Source organism: Tyto alba, unplaced genomic scaffold, assembly GCF_018691265.1.
Source record: "Tyto alba isolate M040663 unplaced genomic scaffold, T.alba_DEE_v4.0 Super-Scaffold_36, whole genome shotgun sequence".
In the NCBI taxonomy this organism is placed as follows: domain Eukaryota; kingdom Metazoa; phylum Chordata; class Aves; order Strigiformes; family Tytonidae; genus Tyto; species Tyto alba.
In genome coordinates, this window is record NW_024881311.1 from 1,105,376 (window position 1) to 1,133,287 (window position 27,912).

Here is a 27,912-nt window from a genome sequence, read left to right on the forward strand (position 1 = left end):
AAGTGAGCGTGTATAATAAAAAGAATAATTATTTAATTTGAAGTGCTTTCGCAAGCATAATGTTAGTATTTCTGGTTTAAATCTTAAAGGATCAGCATTTATGAAAGTTAGATGACTCAGTTTCACACATCCAATAGCACTGGTTAAAACCCCCGGCAGTGTTTGTATATATATATATACACACACACACAAACTGAATAAAAATCAAAGACACACGAGATGTACAAGCACGCTTCACAGCTTTTATTAGAATTCAAGCAATTTGAATTCTCAGATAAAAATAATTATTTTAAACATCTAACATTGAACAAGCATGTAGATCGGATGTTTCAACTGTATCTAGGTAAAAACTTTTGTATCACATGGGAAAAAAAAGAACTATCAGCAGTACTTACAGTTGGTTGAGTAAACTCTTAATACTTGAAGACATGGCAATATTAGCCTGTGGTTTTGCAAATTCTGCTTCACTAAATTCAATGATATGTTTAGGGCACCATTAATTCTTGCTTTCATGCCAATCTTTTTGTCTGACGTCAAAGAAATACAAGATTATTCACACTAATTTTGAAGTTATCAAAAAAAAAGTTAAACAAACTGTGAATTTCTTCTGCTGTCAACTCTGCTTACCTATTTTTCATCATTCTTTCCTCCCCTCTATTTTACTCATCTTTGTGTTCTCCTTTACCAATTCTGAATACATGCATGCTTACACAATAATAGAAAGAAAATTTTTTTGAAGTTACAATCATAAAACTACAAAGTATTAAGCCATATTATGTACGTATATCATTATCACCTTTTGGACCAATTTTTGCAAGAAGAGTATGAAGAAGCACCATTAATTCTCCAGTTGGTGGAGAGTCTTTGCTGGCAGTCAAAAGCAACTGCAATAAGATCTGTGTCCCTCCTTTAGTGACTAAGACGCCTGCCCTCTGACCGCCACCTAGGAATTAAAACTCAACTGATATCTCCGAAGCCAAAGAACAATTAAGAACCTAAGCTACAGTTATCATAAGGGAAGTCTTTAGAACAGAAATATTTTCCTCATATGTGACTGCACTAGGCAAGAACCTGCTGGCCTTATACTTACAGCAACGTAAATTATTTGTGTATGATTATTTGAAAGGTGGCTTCAGTCTTTGTGTTCTTTTTATTCTGCATACAAATCACTGTTAGCAAACATCTGAAACCACCCAAAAAAATTACTAAACAAACACAAACCTGCCTCCCAAAGGAAAAACACAACTTCTGCAGAAGAATACAGGAATATAATCACAAATTGAAAACTGCTCCTTAATGAAAACTTACCAACTGACACAATCTCAATGAGGATATTCAATATATTTCGAATACTTTGAGGATCTTTTGTATTCTGCAATGTAAAATAGAGGGATTTCTTTACTTAATGTAGAAGTCTAATACAGTGGTTTAAATACTTACAAGCTCAGAGAAACTGCCACCACTAAATCAAACAGAATTTAAGATGTAACCACCCAGCTAATCATCTACTATGCAGCCTGAATTAACCAAAAAAAAACAATTAAAATTTAGTTTGCAATATGGCATATTAATTAGAACTGATAATTGACAACTAATTTCTTACAATATTTAAAAATAAGGGAGAGAAATTCTTAACTAGACCATATCTAATCATCACAGTCCTACACAAGTGTTGGAGACTAGACAGGATAACAACGTATTTGTAGTAATACAAAGCCCGGTGATAAAATGAAAACTTGCTACGTACCCATAACCACACAGATCGGAAGGTTTTACCTCTAGGGCTGACAGGATAACTTCTATTCCAGTGGAGCCCTTAGAAGTCATCTCCTCCTTGTTTTTTTCTGCCAGTCAGAAAAAGACCATTTTTCTTTTAATATACTAGCTTGTGGGCAAAATGCCCTGTGATCACATACAGATTGATCAGAAAATCTACACTACACTGTAAATAATAAAATCTATTAAAAACTGCATATATGTAGATAATACTAACTAAAATAAATCAAAGACTTAAGTGACTTTAAATCTCATTTTTGCTTTCACTTGTTCAACAATTTGTCCTAGAAAAAAACACTGTAAAGGTAAAATCTGTAAGAAAGCTCTCTTCCAGATACTTCTACTTCTCGTATATATATACACATGTATACTGTGAATTATCACTTAAATTATAGCTGTTTGACAATACAAAATGCACTCAGTGTAACCAATACTATATCAGACAACTTTAAACATGGCCTTAAACAGGTGCTTTAAACAATCAGTGACAAAAGCAGATGGCTAATCAAGTCCACCGAACAGAAACAACAATTAAAGTCTACCTCAGAAGAAATACGAGAAGGAAGGCTCATCAAAACAAAAACTACTAAAACCATAAAACTGAGATATTTACCTTGACTCTGAACTAGATGAAGGATCTCTGAGGTAACATATCTGGCATTGTCTGCTTCTCCTAATACAGAATCCAAATTGATCTTCTCCAGCTGTGACAGCAGAGACATAGTCTGAGAACTGGTAGAAACACTACAACAAAGAATTTTTACATTCATTTTTCCACCTCGATCAGAGGAAAAAAACACTAACGACAGAAATCCCACGTTAGAATAAGGGGAGTTGCTAATTCACCTTCATACTTTATCTCAACTGGAGAACAGTCTTAATTCTCTTTAATTCTGGCAAATTTACAGATTTTACAAAGCCTGCATTGCAGCAGACTAACTATGTATAACAGCATCTCCAAGACCAACTGTGAACAGAGAAATTAGTTGCAGCAAAAAAATCCAGATGTAGGTACAAATGTTGTTTATGTCAGTTAGAGTAATTTATATTTAATACAGTTTATCTTAAGGGCCAGGATACTGGATCAAACCTGCCATTCAAGAAAAAACTGCCTACAAACAGTCCCAAAGACTGTTTGCCTTCCGGGCTTGTGTTTCTAAAGTGAAAGAATATGTAATTCGTGAGGTGAGCAAAGCAGCACCCACCATTTGAAGAAAAAGAACACCATTCTGAAGAAAAAATTTTCGAAGGTGTTCAAAGCTATCATCAGAGTTTGAATTCATTTTTAACATCAAGGTATTTTAGCCTGACATCATAAAATTGCCTTGAAAATGTATTTAATATAAGAAACAAATTTAAACCAGGGACTCGTATAGGTAGGTAGATTACAGAGGCTAAAAAAAAAAAAGTAAATATTTATAGTATTCAAAATAGAATCAGTCTAGAAATTGTTTTATTGCTCTCCAGTTTTAGAACACAACAATTATTCAGAATAGTGCTGAGATTCACATTTCCACATGAAAGTAATTTTTAGACAATTTTTTAACATTTGAAGTAGAGTCATATAATTAATTACAGGAAATTATAACTTCCAAGGATTAACTACCTTGACTTTGCACTTTTGTAACATTAGCGTCCCACAATAACCGACAATAATTCATTTCATACACATACTGTTCTGACTATCTGCAATAAAACTAAAGTCTGTAACATTAGCTTTATAAATATGTCAGGTTTGTTTATAACAATGAGGAATTATTACGCCTTGATTTGTATTTTACATATATGAAAAGGTTTCACACTTACAGTTATCTCTACTAAAATAATTAGCTTAGATTTGGGCAAGTATGTTAAAATCAAGGAAAAAAAAGGTAGCTGACAGCAAAGTCTGTACTGCCATGAAAGCACATCGATACAACAGCTGCTGGGGAAACTGCTTCTACCACTTCCACTTTTCCACACTGACATCTAAATGAGAAGCGTGACCAAAAATCAATTTCAGATTACAGATGATACTTACAAGCTGTTAACATCAGTAATAAGAAATGGTTATACTATTTATAGAGCATAAGTCAAAATAATTTTATACGGTGAAGTAAGTATATCACCTTCTCGGTTATTTGCTGGACTTTGATTTTAAAGGATCTTTGGATCTAAAATAAATCTGTCTTGGTTGATAAAATATTACTTGTTCAAGTAAAGCATAATCCCCCCAATCCTTTCTCATCATCCAAAACCAGGTTGGATAGTATAAAGCCGTTATTATTTGCATAAGATTCGTTTTGTTTAATTCTATGCTCCCATTCATCCTCTGAACTTGAAACACTCCAAAATAAACCCAAGATTTTCATGAAATCTATAACCTCTGTTCGTCTGGTATACAAGCTGACAAGCTTCCAAAAGATGTTGCCTTCAGCAGCTCACAACCAAAACAAGTAAAGAGCCCAGCCAACCCACATCTAAACCAACGTGTAAGAGAACTGCTGCTTCAGTGTGCGGGTGTGTACATATCTAAAAGTTCCACTGTGGTATTTCATTGGTCTCACACAGAAATAAATGTAGTTTGAAAGCTGGAAACAACCCAAGAAAGCAAAGATAGTCCTTAGGAACAAACAAACAAACAAGACAATACAAGTTTTCATAAAGACAAACTCATTCACAGGCACTAAAATTTCAGAGCAAACATGATTTTTGACTGCTGTGACCTGCAAAATCCAAGCAATGCCAGCACATGGAAGTAATATAACATGTACAACGTTAGCATCTAACATAGTTTCTCCATACTTACTAAAAGCTTTAAAAGGTTCAGGAATGGTAAGTCATTCTCACTACTGGGTGATATAACAATTTAAATCCTAAGATTTAGAAGTATCATCTCCTCCTGGGGCCAGAGTTTCTATCAAGAGCGATGAGTGCTCATTGCAGTGGTTAAAGAGGTATCTTTAGAATGGTTTTAGGTTATTCATCTTGCAAGAAGTCTTCCAACAGATATACAGTCAAATAAACTTCATGTCTTCAGCATACCAAATCAACTGTCATTGAAAATAACATCAGCTCAGAGTCTATGCTGAAATATAAACTAAAGCCCTGATTTCCTCTTAGCTATGACTGAGTTTTCTTCCTAAAACAAGAATTATTTATTAATATTCTGCACTAATATACATAGTGGTTATAATACTGTGAGAGCTTTCAATGTCTGCCTAGTAAATCAGAAAGGCTGTAGGACAAGAAATAGGGCAGCCAGCCTGACTGACTGATCCGTATGTAATATTGCTGTGACAACCCATTTGACCTAAGAACAAAATAGAACCCAATTTGCAGCGTGACTCCTTCTGATATTTGGAATGCAAATACATACGTTTTAACCAACAAACCATTCAGGATCCAAATCTGGGAGACAGCTCTCCAAAACAGAGGGGCAACATGGAATTCAGTATTTTTAATCCAACAGCTAGGTAAACCAAGGACGTAGTCAGAATGGCACAATAAAAACTGCGTCCTGTCTGAGCTAGATTTCCTCTTAAGCTGCTGACGCTGCAGAAGCTCACAGGTGGCCCTGAACACTGTGGCCAGCCTTTCATACAAGGCTTGTCTTCCCACTAAGGAGACATTTTTGACCCCACTCATTCTAAAACTTCCTCACAAGAGCACTCTGTAGTCATTGCAGGCAACAGTTTCTGCTCTCTTTAGCTATAAAAATCAAAATGGCTGTAAAGCACTAGAAGAAACTTCCTAAGGCCATATAAGCTATTCTCTTCGGAGTTGGATCAACACCACAGCTGCTCTTCATGACAGACATATGCCCAAACAGTCCTTAACAGCCTGCAAAAATGGTGAGTCAGTAACCAAAGGCACCTTCATTCTCACACCTTGTGTCCCTTCATTCCAAAGATTTTCTCCCTGCAGTTCAATCTCACTATTTGTGGCTCTCCTCACTACGAACGTGACTGTCCTTTATCCCTTGCAGTTGTATACCTCTCTAAGCACAGTACCTTGCACATCTTCCCAGCAAATATTCTTTTCTGCATTTCACAGGAGTATTTGGAAATCATTTGGTCCTCTAATATTTTTGCAGATCTTTCCAGTTTCAAGCTGTCTGCAGCTTTAACAAGAACTCTTTCTTCTCTTTCAGATCATTAGTAGAAGCGCAAAGTATTTTCAGTCGTTCCCAAAAAGAGGAGGAAAGAGCACATCCAGAAACAAACCGTGCGCTGTTTCCTTCTGACAGTGATCAACCACCCCTGCTCTGGTACCCAGTCAGTGCCCTACTCCAGAGCACTTGGAGAGAGCAATTGCCTCAGCTCCCTGATGGCAATCACATGCAGTGGTTATTTTAGTAAAGCTTTAAACACGTTTGTGGTATTCTAATGCCACTTTTCTGACCGTGAGACCTGTTACTCTCTCACATAGGAAAAATCAGATGGATTTTCAAGAACAACTCAAACCACCTTTGGCTGTTCGCAGCCTCACGCATTCGGTTAGTTCTTCCAGGATCCTTCTGTGCAAAGAAAAGAAGACAGCTGATCTACAGCTACTTAGTTTCTGCTCCCCGACTCCCACAGACACAACCACTATGTTTGTCATCTCTGTCTTTCACTACTTAACCCAGATCTCATGTGTTCTGAAGACAACCGATAATTATTATACTGGGGTGGATTTAGACTTTTTTTAGCATCCTCAGGTGAAGTTTACCAGGCTTGTTTGATCCCCTACACTGCATGTCTCCATGGGCAGGAAACCCTTTCTCCAGCCCATGACCAAAGGCCACAGCTCCAAATGCCCCTCACAACACCATCTTACTTGCAAAAAAGAAGCAGGAACAAGCCTGACACCACCTCAGCTGCTGCCAAAGCGCACAGTGTGGCTCTAGCTACCCAGACAGCTTTGTGGATTTCCTCTTTCTCTGGTTAGGAAAGCTTTGAGTAGATATAGAGGAAGCACCTGCCCAGACAGTGAGGAACAGAGGGCTTCAGGGGTTCATGTTTAAAAGAGAACTCCCTCAACAAGAAAACATCTTCTCAGAGAAAGTTCCCTTGCTGCAGGGACGTTTCTCCCAGTCTCACCAACTCCCCAAAAGTTTAAGCGTTATTACTCTGATTACGATGAAGTGCTAGATTCACAACTCTCCAGGAGTCCCTGTACAGTACTGTGCTATGCAAATGCTAAAACACATCATTACACCTTCCTAAGTGTTTCTTCACAATGAGAAAGAGAACTCTGACGGCTGTCATGGCAGCTTATAGGATGGTTTTCAGCTATTCACCTTGCAAGAAGCCTCCCAAAAGATAATAGTCAAATGAAGGAAGTAATCAGAAACCTTCAGTTCACCAGCTGTACCTACTTCCCCTGAAGCTGCTGTTTGCACTCAGCCAGCGCGCTGCCATAGCAGGGAGCGTCTTCTTCCCTCGCAGCAAACAGGTCTGCTGTGTTTCAGCATGTTACAGGGAGCTTTTTGAAAAATATTTTGAAGTAGGCAGGCTTCTCATGAGTCTGGTTTTGTTTTATTCCAATGCAAACCACTTCCAAATTTTTTTCTCAACCACCTGCAGTTATCACGTAATCTTCAGAGAGCTGATACTTCTGATTATTGTACAGAGATAGCCGTGAACTAAAGTCACCATAATTTATTCATTACTTTGGGAACCACAGTTTTGAATTGCAGGGATGGAAGCTCTCCTTTTAACTCAAGAACTAAAGAAGAATAAACAGCACTTAAGTAGACACTTTGTAGAAATCTAATATTCTGTGTGATAGTATACTTCATGTATTATAATTAGTAGTATTTCCAATAATACCCACTGTTGATGGAGAGCTTGAGTTTGCTTATCATATCGCCTAAGGAACTAATACACCATACGTAGAAAACATAATAGTTTCTTTACTATTTCTTTTGATCCATCTCTTACACAAACAGGAGCAACCAGTCCCTGATATCTAGCTGTTCCACTGTTAAAGTCCGCAAAAGCAAAGATGATTCTACATGCAAGTGGTTTAAACTAAAATTTGTAACTCCATCCCAACATAGAAAATTAATCCACAGTAGAGCATGTCCTTCATGCAAATTCATCCACCCACTGTAGAAGATAATCGGTATTTCAGAGAACTAAGGCTGAAGCAAAAATTCCCTATTTTCCCATCTACAGAATATTTTTTTTTTTTTTTTTATGATTAGCTGGTCTGATTTAATGAGGTGCTTTAACCTGTCATATCTTAGGAAAAGAGTAAGACTGAAATCCTTTCCTGACACTTAAGAGATATTTTGTCTTCCATAGATAACCTCATAACTTTTTCAAATATTTGCTAAAACAAGTTATCATGAAAATAACAAACACAACTTTTCAATTCTTGAAACCTTCTGTAACCCCACTCTTGTTTGTCCTAACTGTTCAAGGTTTGTATACATCTTAGGACAAACATCATAGCTTCCTATACAGTATTATAAACTTATCCTTTAATTCATTCAATATAAATCATTTTATGTTTTGCCCATATTTGCTTGAAAATATTAAATTAGTCGATAACTGTTACAATGAAATGTAAGGCGTATTTTATATTTTAACATGTCTAATACTAACTGAAAATTGTAAATTTAAAGAGTCATTTATTAAATATGAAGCTACTTTATGCTAATCAATATTGACTCCCTTGGTGTATCAGGATACACATTCTTACTAGGGGCTCATAATGCATATTTGATTTATCTTATTAATAAGATAAAGTCTGCTTTTTCACAAATCTCAAATAGCTTGATGTTGAGAAGTCACTATGGTTTTAAATTCACCTTTTTTCAGATGACGCTTTTGCTTTGTTCATATTGGAAACCTGATTCTTCAAATCACCATCTCCGATAACCTGGAGGATACCAAACAACTAGAAATTACCAACATCTTTTTTTCTTTAACGATGAAATGCTACTGTGATATTGGACGTCTCTACACTAGAAATGTTAAATAAGTTAATTTGCATTGATTGCATTTCCCCACATTGTCACAAGCTCTTCTCTCTTCAATCTATCTGATACAGCTTTTAAAATAAACTATTGCAATGTAACTATGGAGTATGAATCTGCATTATAGTTCAGTCCTAATGAAGTTCAGAGACAATCTGATCATAATGGAACAGAGATTTGTATCAGTTAACAGACAGTATTTTCATATCCGTGACAGAATTCTATCACACAAAGCCTTTGCTGAAGCCAATGAGCCGACCCTCCCCAGCAACTCCCAGGGTAGCAGCTAACCGGCCTGGCTCACCAAACCACAGGGCAGGTCCGGTCCCACAAGCAATCTGAACAGACAGAGGGCAGGTCTCAACCCCCAGGGGCAACGTTTCCTGAGGGGGGGGGGCATCTGGTTTCCTTAGATCACATTAACTGAACCTCAGTACTTCCATTTGAGATCTAGGATGAATGACTGAATACTCCCACTGTGGGAAAAAAAAAGTGTCCTCAAAGGGCACAGTGGTTAGTTTTAAGGTAGAAGACAGAGTAAAGGAGAAAAGGATGTTCAAAGACTGAGATGGTGAGCATGAAGAAGATAAAGCACTTGTTCTCCTGGCAAATGCAGGCAAGAAATCCAGTGAGGCACACACAGCCCCCTCACAAAGAGAAATTCGTAAGACTTCTCAAAAATCCTTGTTGTTCAGCGCATAATTGGGTTTTTATTACTGGTAAATTACACTCTGCAATTGCTAAAAGCCCAAAGCAGATGAAGTATGAAGCAAGGGCATTTCCAGACTGACCTGAAAGCAGAATCTTTTCCCAGCAGCCAGGAAGCAAAAGCTCAGCTTTTCACAAGGATTCCAGATTGACTCGAGTTAATAGGTGTCCTAGATTTGCCCAAGTACCCTTCAGGTGTAAACTACCTTGACTTCCTTTAAGAAAATCAATAGTTACGAGAGAATAACTGTGTCCCCCACAATGCAGACAATCTCACAAATTAAAGAGTCAGGATTATTCGGACCTGGTCGCAGGTCTTACTGAGCAGGAAATATTAGATTCTTGAATTCAAGTAGCCAAGCGCTGTTTTGCCCGCAGCGCTGACCCCCTGTCAGACAGATGATGAACAGTCTGCCAGTGCCAATAGTGCCTACATATCACAGTGCACTGAACTGCTGTACGAGTGGAGCCAGCTGCAGAGCTGAACTATCTGGAACTGCAAGGTCTTAATTTGTTTTGCTCTAAATGTCCCACAAAGCATTTCAGTAAGTGCTAATGAGCAAATGCTTGAGATCAAGGGGGAAAGACAAGAAGATAAGAAAAAGCACAAGAACCTCTGCAAAAAAAAAAAAAAAAACCAAAAAAAACAAACAGTGTGAAGGAGCAGGGAGAAAAAGGATAGAAATGCATATATCAGCAATCCAGAGAGTTGTGGTGGAACAGTTTATGCATACGAAAGTACCAAAATCTCTCTTTAAAATTTTTCTAGGTGATGCAAAAATAGCCATTTCCAAACTATTTAAAAAACTTTTATTATTATGCTTATTTTGAATAAAGGGTTGATAAGGTAAAGGCAGAAGGTGCATGAGTCCCAATTTAAACATACTTTTAAAACATATTTAATGCCACTTCCCTGCCAGTGGTAGCAGAGCAGTGGGTAAATTAGCATCAGCTCATCTGCATTTAAAAGACCACCACCACCAATTTTACCAAAAAAAACAAAACAAACAAAAAAACCCACCCCCCCCCTCCAAAAAAAAAAGAAAAAAAAACGGCCTTAAGTTGGAGGGGAACAGAGCCGAGCAGGGAGTGTTGACTACTAGTGAAACTTCAAGTTAATATATGCTGGATTCTGTGCAACCTCCACCTGCCTTTTCACACTGTCTGTGGAACATTGCTCCCTCCATCCTCCCGCCTGCACAGGGGAAACCGGCAGCTTCTTCATAGGGAATTTCTCCAGACTGGTAAAGTTCAAATCAGAAAGCTGCAGTTACTGTAATTTATCTTCATGTTGGTAGCATTATTAAATGGACTGCAAGAAGTTATATATACAGGGTTCACCTTTTCCTTTCTCCCCAGAAATGCAAAGACATGCCTTATGGGACTTGTATTTGCCTCCCTCCTAGGTGAAGTCTTTGTCACGGAGCCAGTCACCTTCTCTGCTGATCCATCTTTTCAGCCCCAGGAAACTTTGCCACTCGCTGGCAAAGCTCCTGCCAAAGGGTGGGGGATACCACCCCCACCCCCCTACCCCCGATACTGACCTTTCATGTAAGTTTTGGCATGTGCTGAAACATAACAGTAACACAGAACCCAGACTCCTACTTCTTGGATAAATACTCTAACCACAAAGCTACTGCACAGCATGGCAAGCACTGCCACAAAGCAATTTTCTTTTGCTCAAAACAACAGCTAAAGAAATGAACTGGCACCATTTCATTCACATGTGTCTGTGAGGCATTACTGGGAGTGCCTGTTAGACTACAGAGGATTTGTAAGGACACCATCTGCCTGAATACTAAATTGATTGATATGCATTAGAAGAACAGCAAGATGCTTAGCCTCTCCAAGCCAGCAATAATTCTGGTCAGATCTTGTCACAGGATTCGGAGGAAATTCTACTGACCCAAGTTAGGTAGCGACCTGCAGGAGGGGCAAAGGGGAATTAGTAATTCTGGTACTGTGCTCTTAATGCTCGACCCTAATACCGTTCTGCTAGCACAGGTGACTGGACCTCAGGGCTTCTGCAAGGAAACATAAAGGGATGATGGCTAGGATCACAGAATCCAGATGTTGCTATCCTCTTTTATAAACAACGTCAACCCCCGTTGTTCTCATGTGGATGAAGAAACTTCTAGATTTGGGCTTTTCTTTGCTCTGCCAGGTTTGGGGTTTCCTCCCTCCCCGCAGCCCCTGAAGATCGCACATCAAATACTTGTGAATGTTTCTTGTCCAAACTCTTCACTAGGGACACCAAATGAAGCCCTTATTTTTTTTTTTTTTTCCCCCCCCACCTTGATCTCACCTATCTGTATCTACTGAACAGTCAAAACCAGCTCCTGTTCTTACAGAAAGCAGTGTCTCATTCCCATTTTAGGCATTCATTTACTTTTGTGATCCTATATCTGCTGCTTTGGGGGAAGAGAAACCCAAAATTCCATCTGTATCAAAAGATAAGAAAATAAATAAAAATCCCCTTCACCAAAATCAGGCCAGTGCCGGTCCCACGTCCCTTGTTTGTCTTCTCTCTTAGAGGAATCCTTTTTCATTTCCCCACAAATATCGGGAGCTTCATACCACAGCAGAAAGCTACCTATCATCAAATTTACTCTCCATCAACTACCTAATAATGGAAAAAGGGAATTAAAAAAAAAAAAAGTAAATGCTACTAACCAAATACTCTGCATGCACTGTCACATAGCTCTTCTTGCATCTTATTTAAGATTCTGGTAGTTAAACTGATGCATGTATTTCAGGGAGAAGTGAGTAAGTATATCCCTTATTTATTGTAAGCCACCCAGGTGGAATTTCTACATGCTCTAAACAGCCATCTTTCAATAAAACTGAAAAAAATCAAACCACTCAGTACAGTAATGCATGACTCAACTGCACCAGAACCTGCAGTCAATTGTATTCACTATAAATTGTTTTCCCTTTTGTCTCCCATTATTCACTAATGGACAGTAAAGAAGGCAGACAGAAAACCAAACTGCCATCCTTAGCCTAACTTACAATCATAGCATGAAAAAATGCATAGTCACCATTACAATATGTCAGCGTTGAGCACTTTCACTGTCATTTTGATAACACCCTATCTGAGAGAAATTCTCGTATCTTAAACACATAGGAACCTCACACCTGAGGCTCAAAACTTTTATTTTAACCAACAGCAACTCTGCTTTCATGGTTGCTCTTTTATTTTTTCCTTTTTCACCAAAACTGGAAGTTTATTGTATACACAGTTAAAACATATATATTTATATTTGGAAATTATACCAGACTGTCTTGCCATCAAGACCATCTTCTTGCAATGGAAAATCTCCCCCAAAAGTATGTTTTCAAACAACTGCCACACAAGACAAATCTGCCAGTATCTGGCAAGCTAATGGCAAGCAAAGGGAGCAGTACTAGTCAGACAGGGCAAGATGACTCTGCCAGAAAACCAAACATTTACAGAGCATGCCAGGTAAAGCCTCTCTGGAGACCATGGAGGCTGAAAAAAAAAAAAAAAAACAAAACAGTTGTTATGCTAAAATCCTGCTATCAGAACTCTCTGATGGAGAAAACAAAGCTAATCTATCTGCTACTGATGGTGGAGGATGTTCTAACAAAATTCACATGCTTCAGTTGACCACAACATTTTAACACAGATCATGCCAACCTTGGAAGGATAACTGTAATTAAAACATTTAAGTATTTTTGTATTTTCTTTTCTTAACTGTCCTCTAAAAAAAAAAAAACCCAAACCAACCCACACAACCACAAACAAGAATAACAAAACATCACAGAAAAGGAAGTCCTTAAAAAAGCCAGAGACCTCTGAAATTTACCTTGGTTAATACTAGGACTTTTCTGGAAAGTGCTTTGTAACTTTGTTTGTACTTCATTTGTTTCCAAAGACAACAGCTCTTTTCATCAAATCAAACTAGAAAAATCAAAACCAAGTATGGAAATGCACAGTTTGCTAATACTATTAAATCTGTTCTACTTGAGTGTATTCTATTTTCTGTGGTTTTATTTTCCAGAAACTCCTTTTCTTAACTAATATACTTTATGTAGAAGTAAAGGCCTATTTTTCAAGTCTGTTCACGATGTATTAAAAGAAAGTATTTGATTATCATAAATGAGTTGCAAAAAACACGTATTAGATCATATTCATGAAGAGACAAAACAAAGCTTCAGTTTTATTGTGTATATCTATCACAGTAAGTCTGAAAAACCTGTAAGATTGTTTGTCTCTATATATTTTCAATGTTTGCTTCGTCTCTGAAGCTAGGTGCATCCCAAAGTGTTTTCAAAGCCAGAACTCAGGCTTCACTTATGCTTATCATGGAGTTACTGATTTGAAAGGTTAAAAAAAGTAACCATGGACAAGTGCACAGCAAATCAGTGATTTCTTTGCTGTGTATTTATCAGGTAGTGGAAGAACGGAGCTTGGCAAAATCTTTGTAAATGATACAGATAAAAAAAAAAAAAAAAACAGAAAAAAACAAAACAAAACAAAAAAAAAACCAACCAAAAAAAAACCAAACCAAACTACCAGCTAGTACACGAAAAAGGAAGGAATACAAAAGTTTAGAGGAGAATTGTGTCAAAAAGCAATGAATTAAAAAAAAAAAAGAGAAACTCTGGGTATGAACTGATAAAACATGCAATGATTTAAAATTTCATAAATGCTAGGCAGACAAACAGCTAAATCAAACCCCTCCACTAGATGGGGTAATTCCATTCTGGGGTATGCTTCCAAAGGATACTTCTACCTCTCACAGAAGTACATGTGTTTCCTCCCAGTCCCAGTGCAGAATAAACTAGAAGCAAACTGGCCTTTGAGAGTGTACCATTTAACATATCCCAAAGTCTCCGAAGCTGTTCATAGGTCAAAATATTCTTTTTTAAGACACTGAAAAAGCCTGTTTAAACACAACCGTGTAAAAAGACCATTGCATTCTTTGCCTTTGAGGCAATCTTAATTCCAGAATCCTACTTGTGGTTTCATTGTTTAAACAAAGAAGTAAATTGTTTGCAGAAACAGACTGCTTTACCTAAGTAAATTTATACTTTTAGGAATAGGCCCCGTGTTCAAAATTCAGGATGAGCAGCAACATGTGACAGCAAGAGTCACTGCCTCAGTGCTAACAAGCAAAGTACCCAGAATGCTTGTAGAGAGCGGGTCAACACTGGGATAACCAGCATCCCAAATACGGCAAACCCCCACGATAGAATTGACTGAAGGCCAATTTCATAATAAGCATGCAATTTCATTTGGGTTCAGTCAATTTAGGGTGAGGAGCAATAAGCAAAGCAGCGCGGGGAGTCTCAGCTCTGCCACACGCACCCCGAGTTCTAACAGCAGTGGCTTTTGTACTCCTGTACCTGCGTCTTGACCAATCCCCCTTTACCAGACAGTCGTCCTGCTCCTCCTCCATGGGACCATTTGAGTTGCTGGGGTGCACGGCCGTCCCTTCTTGGGTCCTTTGAAAGTCTGGAGGCCTCTGCCTCTCGGCCCGCTGTTCTCCTCTTGGATCTTTTGAAAGTGGCAGGGGTTTTGTCTTTCGGGGGGCTGTTCTCAGCAGAGGTTGCATCAGCTCAAGGCGGAGTTTCTCTCCTCTTGGATCTTTTGAAAGTGGCGGGGTTTCTAAAAAGCGGTTCCGTTGTTCCCAGCAAGAAGCACGCTCGTCTATATTTTATGCTTGCATATTCTCGATTTGATCCCAACATTCATCCCAATTATTATACAGCTTATAGTGATCACACATCATTTCAGATCCACACAGGGTACAACAATTACACTTATCACACCATATCCTATTTTGACACCAACCATGCCTATGTTTTCCACACCCACAAATATCCCTGCCCAGTATGGAAAACTGAAGCATGTTACTTGAGATTACATCTGAAACATTCCCTGAGACAGCACAGTGCTCTTCCTTTGGCAGCAGTTAAGAACTGACCACTGCTATTAACACAGTGGTGCTGCCTCCACCATCTCATCCTCTTGTACCATAAGGAGGACTGTCCCTTTGCAAAGGGCTTAGAAATTATACCCTAAAGAACCTCTTTGGCCATTTAATAATTTACTCATTCACACAGGACATATATTTTCCTAATTCAGTACCCCAAGTGACAACTTCCACAAATATTTTTTGAAAAACTGTTTTGACAGAGAATGCTTCTATTTTAAAGCCATACAAACTAGCAAAGTTCATGGAGGTGAACAACTTCCTTAATAAAAACATGAGCTCTAATGTTAGATGAAAACTCTCACAGACTGTTTTGAGTTGCCACAGTTACTTGTACAAACTTCTTTGTACCCTGAAAGCTCCATACACAGTGCTATACATGAAGGTTTTGGTTATCTATAATCCAGCTTAAAACTAGTGATTGAAAACCTAGGGAAATCCTTCAAGCTCCACAACTAAATTGTAAAATGGCAATTCCTACCTCGTACTCAACCACAATTTAGTAAACAGAACCCATACATGTAAAGAGTTATGACTAGTGTGGTACTGAAAATCTGTTTTCTGAAATGGCCTATTCCTAGTCCAGTTCCTGACCCTTCTTCTACAAGCACTGGGAAACAAAAACAGACTTCCCACCCCATCTCCAGTCTTACTTTGTGGAAGTCTCATAAGAATTAAAGTCCTAGTCAATAGAGCAGAGAGAGACAGTTTTCAGGACTAGCTGTTTCCTAAATTAAATTAAATTGTCAATTAGGACAGATAGCTTCAAGTCAAAACCAAAAAAGTCAGCTGATTAGTTTACCCATTGCTGCATATAGCAAAGTGCTGACTTTTGACATGATGAGATAAACTGCAGCACATAATCAGACATTCAAAATGACATACATAAAGCTTCACAGAAGACTGAAGCACCAAAGCCCTGTTACAGCAGCTTGCCAACTAGGTCATGCAGTGGACTACCACCAGTCCACTTCACTGTAAAAACAAAGTCTGATACACGTAGCAAAAAAAAGCTAGTAAATATCTACACAGTGATTTCCTTTAAATGTTTGTTTTTCTACCTCTTAAAAAAAAAAAAAAAATCAGGAAAAGAGCAAATTAAGAAAATGGTATTTCATTCCTTGCCTGGAAAGAAGCTCCTAGAAAGTTACTGGCATGGCAAGCAGAAGGTTACTCCTGAAGACATGACAAACTTGCCATCCCCAGGCTTACAGAGCATCACATTCACAGCCGGCATGACTTAAATTGACAGAAATACTGCAAAAGTCAGCTACTTCCTGCCCAGCTGGTATAACCCGTTTATCAGGTAGAAGGTGAATGGCACAGGGAGGGAGAGGGGGTGGCAATAAAAATAGCCAGGAGGAAAAGGACCATGATAGCAGAAACCAAGCATTTCCTTACACCAAAGAGGGAAGAAGAACTGGAGACCCAGTAACTTTCCCCAGCTCTCGGAAATGCTTCATTGATTCAGTGCTAAATGTCAGAGGTGCTTTCCAGCACCTAACCCAGGGACTGCTCCCTTGGCTCACACTGTCTTGATGGCTAAGGTCAGTCTGTAAAGAAGTCAACCAAACATTTAAACTTGCTAGTTCACCAGCTGAGTTTAAGCAAACCCTCAACCCTGGTTTTAATCTAGGAAAAAAAAAAAAAAAAAAAAAAAGTCTGTGGCTCCCTGTTGCTCATTTCTCTACTTAAATATACTTCCAGCCCTTCAACCTCATTCATACACAGAAACACAATCATCTCACAAGCCATAAAACCCTCAGCAACCATTCTTACCGTCAAAACCTTGATTTGTACCATTCTAGCTTATGAATTCTACTTGAAGCAATTAAAACAGTATTACCTACCTCCAGTACACAAAACCCCGGACACCCTGCTTTTCATGAACTGTAAGGTTTTTCAAAGATGTAGTAGAAACTTATATGTGCCTTTTAATACGCTCAGCTTTTAGGATGACAGTTGCAGGACTGTCACTTCTGCAGCTGTTGCAAAACAAAGGATGTTTGGGTGCTCCCCTCCTCCCCACACCCCCTTCCAGTCTTTATATGTTGAACTGTTACAAAACTGTATTTCCAAATGTAACCACGCTGAATCACCTATGTATCCAGGACACAGGCTGAACAGTTCACAACCTTCTTATATCCTGCTTAGCACAGGATATAAGGGACAGTTAGGCTGTGGGTAGTGGCAGGGCTTGAAAACATCGCCAGGAGATACACTGTCATTCTAAATCCCCCCTAAGCACTCAACACAAGCAGCTGCCTTGTTCAGCACTCACACTCACTCCAAGAAACCTGACTTCCCCTCTCAGCTGTTTAAGGAGTTCAAACGCTTCAATTACTGCAGTTACACTCCAGGGCCAGGGTGACTTGAGCAGCATTCAGTTCTTTTGGACATTAGCAATTCCTATCACAGGAGCAACCTCTTCAGAGCAAGCAGCTTGCAGACACTGGAATTCAAGGAGAAGTTTCAAGTAACATACTGAGAGCCAAAAAACAGGTGGTTCCCAGATACGTCCAGCAAAGTATCACCATGAATTTTAAAGACTGCAAAGTCTCTAGTCATAAGACACATTGCTGACAAGTTGTTGAGTGACAAGCTGAACGCCCTTCCTAGACTAAAACCTAAACAGGAGGTGAAATAGCAAGCTCCTTCTGTATACCAAGAGGACTTCAGAGAGCTTTCTCCCAGGTTTCCCCCTCTCTAATTGTACCTTCTCACACATAATCACACATAATTTCAGGGAAATTGCTCCCAGCAGCAGCAAACTAGCTCATATACATCAGCTGATTATGCATTACCATCCAGTACATAATTATTTAACCCAACAGGATGAGGGTAGGTAATCCCTAGGGGTGTCAGGAGCTCTACCTCCTGGGGGGTATACCAACAGAAGAGCCCTTGATAAATTTGAAATTAAGTCCCCAGGAGGAAGATTATGTAAAAGATACAGCCTGGGCTGTAGGGGCCAAAGGCAAAGGGTTTTCAGTCCCAGTTATAAAGAATGTGTTAATACAAGGGGAAGATCAATATGCTGTTAATGATCTGTTGTTAATGCCAGGGGTAGGATGTAATTTGCTAGGTAGAGATTTACAAGTGCAATTAGGAATAGGTGTGGTGCTGGATGAAGGAAAACTGGTGCTTAAATTACTAGAATTATGGGAGGAGAATCAGGGGAGGATATTCAGGAACGAGAGCATCACTGTGTGGATTTTATAAGTTATCAAACGAAAATAAGAGAAGATCTGTTAGATGAACCTTTGTCCTCTAGGGAAAAACTGTTTATTGATGGGTCCTCTCGATGCCTAGAAGGGAAAAGAATATTGGGTTATGCAATTATCGAGGGGCAGAAGATGGAAGTGTTTGAAAAGGGGAATTACCTGCGGGGTGGTCAGCACAAGCCTGTGAACTCTATGCCCTAAAACAGGCATTGGTATATTTGAGAGATAAGGAAGGGACAGTGTACACAGACTCAAAGTATGCATTTGGAGTGGTCCACACATTTGGAAAAATATGGGAAGGAAGAAGGCTTATGAATACAAAAGGGAAGGAGCTAGTACACGAGCGGCTGATCAGAGAAGTTTTAGAAGCCCTGAAGCTCCCTACAGAAATTGCAGTTGTGCATGTGAAAGGACATCAGAGGGGAGCATCGATGGAAATAAGGGGGAATAATTTAGCAGATTAAGTAGCCAGAGAAGCAGCTACAGAATCATCATCAGTAGTTTTATTGGTAATAACAACGGGGGATTATGAGAATTTAACCCCAAATTTCACAGAACAAGAGAAGGTTATACTTAAAATAGTGGGGAAAAAGATCCAGAAGGAAAATGGACTTTACCAGATGGAAGGTAGATGTTAAATAAAACATTATCATGAGAAATTCTGTCATTAATACATCAGAAAATACATTGGGGAACGCAATCACTTTGTGATCATTTTCTTAGACAATATGGGTGTATAGGAATATATACGGAGGCTAAACAACTAGTTGATCGATGTCTGATTTGTTAAAAAGTGAACAAAAAGGTAATGAGAAAAAGGTGGCTGGGGAACAGGAGCTAGCCATACAAAGCCTCCAGGTAGACTTAACAGAGCTACCTCAAATACAAGGGTGGAAGTATTTGTTGGTATTAGTGGCTCACTTAACTCACTGGGTGGAAGCAATCCCCCACACCAAGGGCAATGGCAACCATGGTATCCAAGGTGTTACTGGAAAACATTATCCCAGATATGGATTAATAGAAAGAACAGACTTGGACAGAGGAACACATTTCATTTCAAAAATTATGCAACAACTACCTGAAGCCTTACGGATCGCCTGGCCGTGGCACCCCCGGTGGCACCCTCGGAGCTCTGGGAGAGTTCTGCTCCTGTGTCCCGGCAGGGGGAGAGCGCAGGGCGAGCTGCCTCCCAGGGCATGCCGGGAGCTGTAGTCTGCCGGCACTGGACGGCGGGCGCCATGCTGTGCTTGCCCCAGGGCATGCCGGGAGCTGTAGTCTGCCGGCACTGGACGGCGGGAGCCATCCTGTGCTTGCCCCAGGGCATGCCGGGAGCTGTAGTTTTCGCGGGCCCGGCCGCCGCACAGCTGCGCTGCTCTCTGCTGGTGCGTGGCCCGGCGCAGCCCTCTCTACCGCCGCGGCCCCCGCAGCGCGGCTCGAGGTGCAGTTTTGGTGCCGGTTTTGTGTGTTTTCCTGCGGGCTCCCGGCTGCTCCCCGAAAATCGCGGTCCTGCAGCCCCGGGGCCGCGCCTGCGCGGTGGGGGCGCCCTCTGCAGCGATCGCGGCTCCCTCCGCGGTTACCGGCACCGTGACGCGGCGGTGCTTGCGGAGCGGCGCCGCCTCGCCCGTCGCTTCCTCCCGGTCAGGAGCCGCCGCCGCCCCCCCCCCCCCCCCCCGTGCGCGGTGCCGCCGGGCGCTCTGCGCGCCGATCGCGGTCCTGCAGCCCGGCGGTCGCGCGCCGGCTCTGGCCCCTCCGGCGCAGGCGCGGTGCGCGGGAGAGAGAGGGGCGGGGCGGGGCGGGGCGGGGCGGGGCGGCGGGTGGCGGTGAGGGGAGCGAGCCCCTTGGGCGGGGGGGGGGGTGTCTCCTGGGGGCGGGGGGGCGGGAAGCGGCAAATTGGGCTGTTAGCGGGAACATTTTTGTTTCACTTTTGATGATAGTGCTAGATGAGCAGTTCTTTTTTTCTTTTATGCTCTTTGAATTGTTTTTTTGCCAGTTTCTTTTATGATATATTAAAATTGCTAAGTGTTTCTAAAAGCTGTGGGACTTTTAGATAATTATTTTCTGGTGGCTTTATCTGTGCAGGGCTTTTTTTACTTTATTCTTTTTTTCTTGTGTCAACTTTTCTGTTCTTCTGGTGGATGTGCATACTGTTTTCAGCTCCACTGGATTTCAGAAAAGGGAGGGAGCAGGGGAAAGCCAATGCATGATGTAGTGTGGACGTTTGCCCCAGCTCTTTGTGGACTTTCTTTACCTGATGTGTCTTCCTTCACCTTCCTTCCTCCCGTGTACTACTTTTCTAGGATATTGCTTTGATATGTCTCAATGTTTTTTGAGAAACAATGATGACCATCATAAACTAAAGATCTTGGCACTCTTGGCTTGCCCAAAGGCTTTCTTATACTCTGAATTGCAATGGCATAGCTATCATAAAGAACAAACATTGCAGGAGTTGCTAGTGGGACTGTGAACAGTAAATGGGACAGACCCGTGACACTAGCAGTGTGCTGCAGCTGGATTAGGCTTCATACCTCACCAGCACTGAAGGAACCAGGCCTGTGTGAACTCAAACCATGAAAGGAGATGTCCAGATACAATTTCCAAGTGGGTACAAAATGCTGATCACATACATACACTCTGAAACACTGTAAATATTATCTGACAAGGAAATTGTGACAAATTCACATTTCTGCTGACTCACACTGCTACTGTAATGCTTTAATAACAAAAGACTACAGCGCCCACAGTTTCCTTCCCACTGGAAATGGAATAGACTGCAGCATGTGCTTTCACTGATAGAAATTAAAAGTATTCTGACATTAATTATTAACATTTAAATCACGTTTCAAATACTAAAAGCAAGAGAAGTCATGTTATTTCCCTGGGAAAGCTGACTGCTTTCAGGGTCTAATGACAGTGAAATGAGCCTTCAGTGCTGCCAGCCTTTTCGGCTTCTTGCCCTCCCAGGGCCGCAGAGGCCCTCAGTAGATGGTGAGGTGTCCTGCCTGCAGTGGCACTGAATGTGTTTGAGCCATTCAAACATGTTCATGTCACCTAAAACATTCTACCGGTGGTGATTAGGCAAAGGATACAAAATGTTCTCCTTTTTCAGAAAGTCGGTATTCAAGATACTCCTGTGGGATATGGAAGTATTTTTTGGTGAGTGTGCTCTCCCACCGTGTGTTCTGTGGGTCTGCGTGTGCCTTTCATCACACAAGTGAAAAGGCTGCTGAGTAAAGGGCTGCAGGGTGGGGAACATCGACAGGATGTGGTTTACACAGCTTTTTGTTGAATTGTTTTGCTTAGTTTCAATTTTTTTTTAGCAGTGAAACGAGAACACAAGCTGAACCCATAGCGTTTCTTTCAAGATAACTAGAATTCAGTAATTCAGTTACTGTGGAGGAACGCCTAGTGATTCCTTGTACAAGTAAAAGTCATTAGACTAAACATTTGGCATTTTAGTGCACCAAAATCAGAGGCCTTAGGTGAACAGGATTTAGATACTAGAGAATCTGCCAACCAGGATGGCCCTGCCCAGTCAAACCTTCTACATACTGTAGATGGAGATAAAGTCCCCATAGGGCACATTAAAATTATGCGGGGGAAGACAGTCTGGGTTATTCCTGCCTCTGGTAAAGGTAAACTCATGCGTGGGATTATTTTTGCCCAAGGACCCGGGTGCAGTTGGTGGGTAATGCAGAAGGATGGGGAATTCAAATGTGTGCCTGAAGGGGATTTGGTTTTGGGTAAAAATAGCTGATGAATTGAACTGTATGATGTTAATTGCTAAATAACCCTGTTATTGAAGATGGTCATCACTACGGTTGGTACATATTATACTAACGACATCAGATTAAGAATCACCCAGGTTAACGAGAAATGAACTTTGGTAGATTCAGGACTGAATTGGTGCCCAGCAACTTCCTTGAGATCAACATCTTCAGCCCGCAATCTGTGAGCATGGACCACACCAGATACAGCTGCTAGGAGCTCCAGATGTAGCAGAGGCTACGTGCCCTCCTCCTGCTGTGCCCAAGACCACCCGCTCCACCCACCGAACCAACGCCACATCACCCCGCCTGACTTAAAAGACTGTCATGACAGTGGACCCCAAACTTATGGACTATGTGAACTCACTATACATGTTGGAGGGATGGCCTAGAGCCTAAGGGAATGATATCTGTGTGTATACCTCAAAAACCAGGAAATGGGATGGTGATTCCTTAGAACGTACTGGGAAACATGGAACCTGAGCATAACGTAAATGGTATGGAATCAGGGGTGGATACTGTCCTGGTTTTGGCTGGGATAGAGTTCATTTTCCTTCTTAGCAGCTGGAGTAGTGCTGTGCTTTGGATTCAGTAATGGGTGTGGTAGGAGAAGAATCTTGCTAATACACTGATGTTTTTCAGTTGTTGCTGAGAGCTCAAAGACTCTCCAACTCCCCATGTCCTGCCTGTGTGTGGGTGCACAAGAAGCTGGGAGGGAGCAGAGCAAGAGCACTGGACACAAATTAGCCAGTGAAATAATCCCCATCATGTAATGTCGTGCTCGGTGTATAGAGGAGGGGTGGTCGGGAAGGGAGGGCTCTCGCTTCTGGGATTGCAGTTTTGGGATCTTCACTTCTCAGGGATCACTGGCCAGGAATGGGCTGGGCATCAGTGGGCAGGTGGTGAGCAATCACATTGTGCATTACCCCTTTGTATTTTACTGAAAAAAAAAAAAAAAAAAATTACACTGTTTTTATCTCAACCTACGAGTCTCTTTAGCTTTACCCTGCCATTTCTCTCCCTCACCCCCGAGGGAGGGGAGGGTGAGTGAGCAGCTGTGTGGTGCTTGGCTGCCGGCCAGGTTTAAACTACATCAATCACTATCTCAAAAATCATTATTGGATTAATTAAGATACACCCACTCACAACTTGAAAAGCAGTCAGAAAAAGGAAAAAAAATAATAATCTTGGTTCTGCAGTTACCATAAGGCAGTATATTTAGACATCTGTAAGGTTCCAGTTTCCAACAATGCTAGCTGCCTTTTGATTTTTTGAGATAACTACTGTTAGCAGTAAAATCAAATGTTTCTATTGGAGTTGCGTTCAGGGCAAGCATCCAGTATTCAAGTAGTTTGTATTTACCGTAACAAGACATTCACTCATTCATTCATTTAGGTAAGGGCTTTGCTATTCTCTATATATTATGAACTGCCTTGGCTTTCTTTCCAGTTTTATAAAGGACTCTTGTGAGAGGTTTCAGTGATAGCAGATACCACAGCCTGCAAGGGAGCCGTTCCTTGTGTTGCCCTCACTGCAGATGAAAGCCCTTCGTAACAGAGAAGGACAGAAGCAGGTAAAGTGCGGAGCCGCGGACGAACGACACGCCGAGACGGGTTCAGTGTGGGTGATAGAGCATCAATCTACGTGTGTGTGTTTATTGGTCAGGGTACATATATTTATACAGACAACACTAATTATTATGCCTACTAGTCACTAGCTGATTGGCTTAAGCTCTAAAGGTCGTATTCGCACGGTCCACCTACTTGCAGTCAGCTAACAGCACAAGCTGCTCATAACACTAAGTTTCTCATGCCACTATTTCTAATTCCTCTTGACTTGTTTTCGATACACAACAGTACCATAACACTGGGTTTCTCAGACCATCGTTACCATAACACTGGGTTTCTCAGACCACTATTTCTAATTCCTCTTAACCTGTTTTTGACACACCACGGTACACAAGGCCGAAGCGTCCTTGACATTCCTCCTGTATCGGCAGCTGCGAGCAGCTGCAGGCAAACCCTAGTGAGGCCCAGCATCAGCGAGGCAGCATCAGCCCCTAGAACAGGCTCTGATCGTACAACTGCTCGGTGGGCTCAGGACCCTTGTCTCTGAGCCATTCTCCAACAATTCCCCCTTTTTCTTTTTGTACGAGCAGAGCCTGCCCCAACGTTCGTTCAAAGATTTTCTTAATACATGACAAGGCACAACTTAAGCATGCAGGCTTACAATCTATTGGCTAAAGGCACTCTTCACGCACCCAGAAGTGCTGTGATAGGCCTGCATCGTTAGCACGCGTGAACAAACTAAATCTACTTTGTGGTTAGTGTATTCAGGCATTCAAACAGGGAGGAAGCACTCGATTGACTTCCTCCTTCTTGCCCTTCCAGGTGACCTCAAGGGCAGGATTACCACGGGGCAGTTTTCTGCTCAGAGACCCAGCCTGGATTGTCCAAACCCTGTAGGATCAGTGCATAACCCTGATTCCCCCCAAAAAAATTCCTACCAGGTTTTCCTCCTTTTTCTTTTTGGACAATCCAGACTCCTTTTAACATTTGAATCATAGCATTCATAAAGCATTTCCACACAGACCCCAATACCATCATGACAATCATAATGACAATCAGCATTACCAGTCCATGCATCAACAAAGCTTTCAGCCACCCACTGATTTCCAAGTTTTGTAGATTTGTAACCATCATCAGTCCATTTTTCAAATTCCCAAGTTTTGTAACCATTCTGTCAGTCCATGTTCCAGTCTTATGCAGTCTTATGTAGCAAGAAAACCACCCTTACAAAGTGTCAGCAACTGTAACAACAGAGTATGCAATACAGAATTTCGTACAGGTTTCACCATGCTATGTTCTAAACATTGCACTGAACCCACAACATACAATGAATCTGATACTACATGAACAAGTTCTTGATACCAGTGTTGATGTTGAAACACCCAGATGGCAGTTCAGAGTTCTAAAGTTCGTAAGGAGTCTCCAGACCCCCCGAGGAGAATCTTGTGGGGTTGTGTTCCCGGGTGTCCCCCATCCGTTGTCACTACCGGGCAGGCCAACGCCCCAGCAGCATGCCAGTCCCCTTCTAACAAGGCACCCCGAATCCCCCCACTCCATCGGGGCTGAGCTAAAAGCGGAGCTGGTTCTGGTGAGGGTGACGGGAGTGGGTGTGGGGGGGCTGCCGGCAGCGCTTCCTCTTCTTGTCATTGTAAATGCAGAGTTCTGCTCTGTAGCTCAGCTTCTGTAATTTTCTGTCAAGCTCCCGGACTCTGTCCCTGTCCCTTACCGGTGTGTGACCCTGGTGCTTTAATTCGGACACAGCCGCCGTTTTTCTCTCCGACTCAGACGCTGACGCGCCGTCAGGGGCGGAACCATCCGAAGGGGGGGGGGGGGGCAGAGGTTCGGGCGGCAGCCGCTCCCCCCTGTCCCCCCGCGCCGCCTGATTTCTCTGCCGCTTCTTGCGCGGTGGAGCAAACAGGAACACTTGGTGCCGTGCCCTTAATAGAGCGGAGCTGCTGATTAACCCCGAAGAAGGTGGCTGATCGGGACGGGCGGTTGGTTTCGGCAGGGACCGGCGGGGATGGTACAGCGCCGACAGCCGCCATGGCAGCAGCAGCTACTTTCTGTTCTGCTGGCATCTCCCTCAGGGCTTTTACGGGCGTTCGCCAGACCAGCCCTTGCTGTCGTGCTTCACTGCCTTTATTGCCTCCAGTGATGGTCTCGTCCCACAATAAATCACCTACTGTGCGCCTACGGTATTCAGTCGAAGCAGGAATTTGGGGGATAAGAAGCGTGCTGATTTTGTGTTAGCATTTGCAACTTAAATCATAAACTACTGTTTATTCTCTTAACTCTTCAGAGTTAATGCATCATTGTTAGTACAACAGGCAGCACGTGCCTGCGCAGCGTTTGAGGTTTTACTTGAAAATTACAGCTTTGGTTGCTTCATGCACAGTGTAGCTCTTGCTCCTTGAATTTCACCAGCAGCCATGCAGGTTCCCCCAGGTTTCCTGGTATTTTGCTCTTCTTCAACCTTCAGTTTCAGAAATCAAGAAAATGGTTTTTTTGTTTGAATAGTGTTTGGTTGCTGTAATGACAGCAACAGGCTTCAGAGATGAACCTCAGCAATTCAGTAGTCCCAAGCTTTCCACTTTGTGCCTTTAGTAGAGAAATAATTTGAACAGTGATGAAAACTAAAGGGTGTTTGAGCATTGCAGAGTTTTTCTTTGTATGGGTGAACAGATTTTGGTTTTCTCAGATTAGTTACTGTCCATGGAGGCAAGGAAGGAGAAGCCAAGCGGCAGCGATGTATTTTCTTTCTATTTAAGACACGCATAGTGATTAGAAAGGTAGCCTAAATAGGGGAAAAAATGCACCAAGTTCTCCAGGAGGCCCTTTCAAAGCCGCAGCTGTGACTCAAGTGTGAGACGTGGCTGGGGTTTTATTGCTTTGAACACAGTAATCCTGCTCATCCCCTTCCCCAGCCCAGGTGTCAAGGGGTAAAGAGCAGCAAAAAGAGTTATTTCTGTTTGCTTCTGTAGTTCTCCTTTGGCTTTTAAGACACAGCTGCTCTTCAGGCAGTGAGAGCAGTGGTATTTCAGGCAAGGAGAGCATTGGCTGTCAGTCTTTGGCTTTTGCAAGGATAAAACCCGTGGTTTTGGTGGAAAGTGCACTCGCAGCAAGGGAAGCCTGAGCCTCCTTGGGCTGAAGATGAAGCTTCACCCTTGCAGGTTCCTCAGGGCCTGTGGAGGTTGTTGGTGGCCATGTCCTGGGGCCAAGTGCCATCTGGTGATTCCTGCAGCTATTGCCTTTCGATAAAGGCTGTGAGAAGAAGTGCAGGGTTTGGGGGGGTTTCGCCCACTTTGGAAATCCCTTTGTTTTTTTGTTTGTTTGTTTTTTTTTTAAAAAAAAAGGAACTGCAAGAACGAGGCAGGAGGTTTGTTTTTCTAGTGTGAAACCCTCAGGCCTCTCCCCCTGTAGTAAGTAACTTCCCAACTCACATTGTATACAATCTAGGTGATGCCACGTGCTGTTTTATTTGGGTATGGGAAGAAAAAGCTCCTCCAAGTCTGTGTTTTTAGGGCCGTGCGTGGAGGAGGAGGCACCCAGAGGCCTCGTGGACTGACGTGGAGGCAGGGGTGGGTGATGGCTGGGGGGACATAAGGGAGCTCTACACACCCATCTCCAACTTTTCCCTTCTTCTCGTTGCTGAACAGAGACATGACGAAGAGGCGGTAATTGACCGGGGAGGAGTGAGCAGTGTTGTCAGGACTCACTATGAGATGGAGGAGTTGGAAGGTAAGTCTCTGCTGAGATGCTCAGAGAGGGGCCACCAGCCCAGCGCCTCTTCCCACTGCACAAAGACCCTACAACGTCCCTTGCTCAGTGTCCCCTCACATGCAGGAAAACGTGCTGTGCTTCTTAATGAAGCAGCACAGTTATTAGCACATTGTTTACTATTACAGTTTCTCAAATGGAGGAGAAAAGCCCCTGCAGAGGCCACGGTGTGAGTTTTAGCCA

At 41.9% G+C, this 27,912-nt stretch overlaps 1 long non-coding RNA gene across 1 annotated transcript; it reads right to left on the reverse strand.

Annotated features, from left to right (window-relative positions):
• Positions 1–277: 277 nt before the first annotated feature.
• Positions 278–9,535, reverse strand: LOC122152414. The gene is made up of 7 exons (XR_006166171.1): positions 9,517–9,535; positions 8,558–8,628; positions 2,390–2,520; positions 1,748–1,844; positions 1,309–1,372; positions 797–943; positions 278–527 (listed from the first exon to the last, which is right to left on the reverse strand). It is a non-coding gene; the product is annotated as an uncharacterized LOC122152414 (long non-coding RNA).
• Positions 9,536–27,912: the final 18,377 nt, after the last annotated feature.